The sequence below is a fragment of the Triticum aestivum genome, chromosome 3B (genome assembly GCF_018294505.1).
Source record: "Triticum aestivum cultivar Chinese Spring chromosome 3B, IWGSC CS RefSeq v2.1, whole genome shotgun sequence".
NCBI lineage: Eukaryota > Viridiplantae > Streptophyta > Magnoliopsida > Poales > Poaceae > Triticum > Triticum aestivum.
In genome coordinates this window covers 414510735-414514771 of record NC_057801.1, presented here as the reverse complement: position 1 = coordinate 414514771, position 4037 = coordinate 414510735, and positions in this window count along the sequence as shown.

Sequence of the window (4037 nt, the reverse complement as noted above, 5' to 3'; positions counted from 1 at the left end):
TTTTTTATTTAATATATCTGCAACTTTGTTGAATTTAATAAAATACCTAGGCAACTTCAAAAATCACCAAACTATTCCTGGCCCATAGTTGGATTATTTCCAACATGAAACATTTTAGTTTGGAGATATTTGAGCATTTAAATATTTTATATTATTTTAAATGCCCAAATTCAAATATCTATGATTTAATTCAAAAACCCTAGGATGGCCTAGAAAAATGTGCACCACTTTTGGCAGAGGTTCTGAACCAAGGCAAAAATGATGGGCATTTTAGAAGGGCATTTCAGGTTCATTGAAAAATTATTTTAGTAACCCTAGTTGGTTTCAGAGGGGACTGGGGGTTCTGTCATCCCCATTTCAAGTTTCTGATGAAAGAGTAAACATGATGCAACACTCTAATGCATGACTAGCTAGGGTGTGACAGTGCACGCTATACAATCTGTAGAGCAATATTAAGTAAATGAATGAATTAACCAACATATAGAGCAACAGGAAGTAAAACTTATTATCTCCATGGCTGACGAGTCCAATGGCAATATTGTCTCCACCTGTGCAACCGCACCGCAAAACATCATGACAAAGTTGCAAATGGTGTACCATCGATGCCATATCGACTTCATAATGCATTTGTGGATGACATCCATGTCGTCAGGCGCAAATTTCTTTTGTGCATGAATTGAAGCATGCACACGTTGCCGAAATACCGAGCCCCTTGAGTTACTGCATACAAAGTCCGCAGATACGACCAACCACGCATCACACAACAACTCATCCTCGATCACTGAGTCTCTGCCATCGTGCTTACTCTAGAAAACAACAAGAAGTTTAAAAAGGCTTAATGGCATTTAACCGAACACCTGGCGAGCATGTTTCCCACCATGGACGTCGTCGGCAGGGGTGGAGGTACCGAGCTGCAGAGGGATCCTAGGTTCATGGCGGCATAATCCATGGAGGGCAGTGCTACTTCTTGAGCTTGCGTTGGTTTTTCCCTTGAAGAGGAAAGGGTAATGCGGCAAAGTAGAGAGAAGTATTTCCCTTAGTTTGAGAACCAAGGTATTAGTCCAGTAGGAGGTACAAGCAAGTCTCCAATCTATGCACCTGCACAAACAATCAAACACTTGCACCCAACGTGTTGTCAATCCCTTCACGGTCACTTGCAAGGATCAGATCTGATAGAGATAGATATAAAAAATTACTAAAACGTAAAACAAAGTAAAAAAACAAATAAATTGCAGCGAGGTATTTTTGGGTTTTTTGGTTTATAGATCTGAAAATATATGATGGAAATTAGACCCGGGGGTCATAGGTTTCACTAGAGGCTTCTCTCTTGAAAGAAAACATACGGTGGGTGAACAAAGTACTATCAACCAATTCATAGAAAAGCGCAAAGTTACGACGACATCCAAGAAAATGATTATGAATATAGGCATCACGTCCATGTCAAGTAGACCGACTCCCGCCTGCATCTACTACTATTACTCCACACATCGACCGCTATCCAGCATGCATCTAGAGTATTAAGTTCATAAGAACGGAGTAACACCTTAAGTAAGATGACATGATGTAGAGGGATAAGCTCAAGCAATATGATGAAAACCCCATTTTTTTACCCTCGATGGCTACAATACGATACGTACCTCGCTACCCCTACTTAGTCACTGGGTGAGGACACCGCAAGATTGAACCCAAAAGTAAGCACCTCTCCCATTGCAATAAGAACCAATCTAGTTGGCCAAACCAAACCGATAATTCGAAGAGAAATACAAAGATATTTAATCATGCATATAAGAATTCTGAAAAGACTCAAATAATATGCATAGATAATTTGATCATAAATCCACAATTCATCGGATCTCGACAAACACACCGCAAAAGAATATTACATCGGATAGAACTCCAAGAACATCGAGGAGAACATTGTATTGAAGATCAAAGAGAGAGAAGAAGCCATCTAGCTACTAGCTATGGACCCGTAGGTCTGTGGTAAACTACTCACGCTTCATCGGAAGGGCAATAGAGTTGATGTAGATGTCCTCTGTGATCGAATCACCCTCCGACAGGGTGCCAGAAAATGCCCCAAGATGGGATGTGAGGGGAGTTGAGGCTTGCGGCGGCCGAAAAGTATTTTGGTGGGCGCTTCTGTTGGTTTGGGAATATTTGGGAATTTATAGAGCAAAAATTAGGGTTGGAGGACTCCCGGGGGCCCACAAGCCAGGGGGCGCCCCCTTAGGGCGTGCCCTGAGGGCTTGTGGAGCCCTCGTGACTCTTTTGACTTCATCTCCAGGCTTCGTGGATGTCTTCTGGTCCAAGAAAAATCATCATGAGAGTTTTTTTTCCGTTTGGACTCCGTTTGATATTCCCTTTCTGTAAAACTCAAAAACATGGAAAACAGAAACTGGCAGTGGGCTCAACGTTAATAAGTTAGTCCCAAAATAATATAAAATAGCATATTAATGCATATAAAACATCGAAAACAGATAATATAATAGCATGGAACAATCAAAAATTATAGATACGTTGGAGACGTATCAAGCATCCCCAAGCTTAAATCCTGCTCGTCCTCGAGTAGGCAAATGATAAAAATAGAATTTCTGATGTGGAATTCTACCTAACATGTTTATCCATGTAATCTTGTTTATTGTGGCATGAATGTTCAGATACATAAGATTCAAAACAAAAGTTTAATATTGACATAAAAGCAATAATACTTCAAGCATACTAATAAAGCAATCATGTCTTCTCAAAATAACATGGGCAAAGAAAGTTAGCCCTACAAAATCATATAGTCTGACTATGCTCCATCTTCATCACACAAAGTATTAAATCATGCACAACCCCGATGACAAATCAAGCAATTGTTTCATACTTTTGATGTTCTCAAACTTTTTCAACTTTCACGCAATACATGAGCGTGAGCAATGGATATAGCACTATAGGTGGAATAGAATATGGTGGTTGTGGAGAAGACAAAAAGAAGGAGAAAGTCTCACATCAACTAGGCGTATTAACGGGCTATGGAGATGCCCATCAATAGATATCAATGTGTGAGTAGGGATTGCCATGAAATGGATGCACTAGAGCTATAAGTGTATGAAAGCTCAAAAAGAAACTAAGTGGGTGTGTCCAACTCGCTTGCTCACGAAGACCTAGGGCAATTTGAAGAAGCCCATCATTGGAATATACAAGCCAAATTCTATAATGAAAAATTCCCACTAGTATATGAAAGTGACAAAATAGGAGACTCTCTATCATGAAGATCATGGTGCTACTTTGAAGCACAAGTGAGGAAAAAAGGATAGTAATATTGTCCCTTCTCTCCTTTCTCTCATTTTTTTATTTTGGGCTCTTTGGCCTCGTTTTTAATTTTTTTATCTCTCTTTTTTTTCATCCGGAGTCTCATCCCAACTTGAGAGGGAATCATAGCCTCCATCATCATTTCCTCACATGGCACAGTGCTCTAATAATGATGATCATCACACTTTTATTTACTTTACAACTCAAGAATTACAACTTGATTCTAGAACAAATTTGACTCTATATGAATGCATTCGGCGGTGTACCGGGATGTGCAATGATCAAGAGCGACATGTATAAAAAAATATGAAAGATGGCCTTCCACAAATACAATGCCAACTACATGATCGTGCAAAGCAATATGATAATGATGAAGCGTGTCATAACAATGGGAATGGTGGAAGTTGCATGGAAATATATCTCGAAGTGGCTATGGAAATGCCATAATAGGTAGGTATGGTGGCTGTTTTTAGGAAGGTATATGGTGGGTTTAATGCACCGACGAGAATTGCGCTGTACTAGAGAGGCTAGCAATGGTGGAAGGGCGAGAGTGTGTATAATCCATGGACTAAACATTAGTCATAAAGTACTCACATACTTATTGCAAAAGTCTATTAGCTATCGAAAAAAGTACTACAAGGATGCTCCTAGGGGGATAGATTGGTAGGAAAAGACCATCGCTCGTCCCCAACCGCCACTCATAAGGAATACAATCAATAAATAAATCATGCTCCGACTTCATC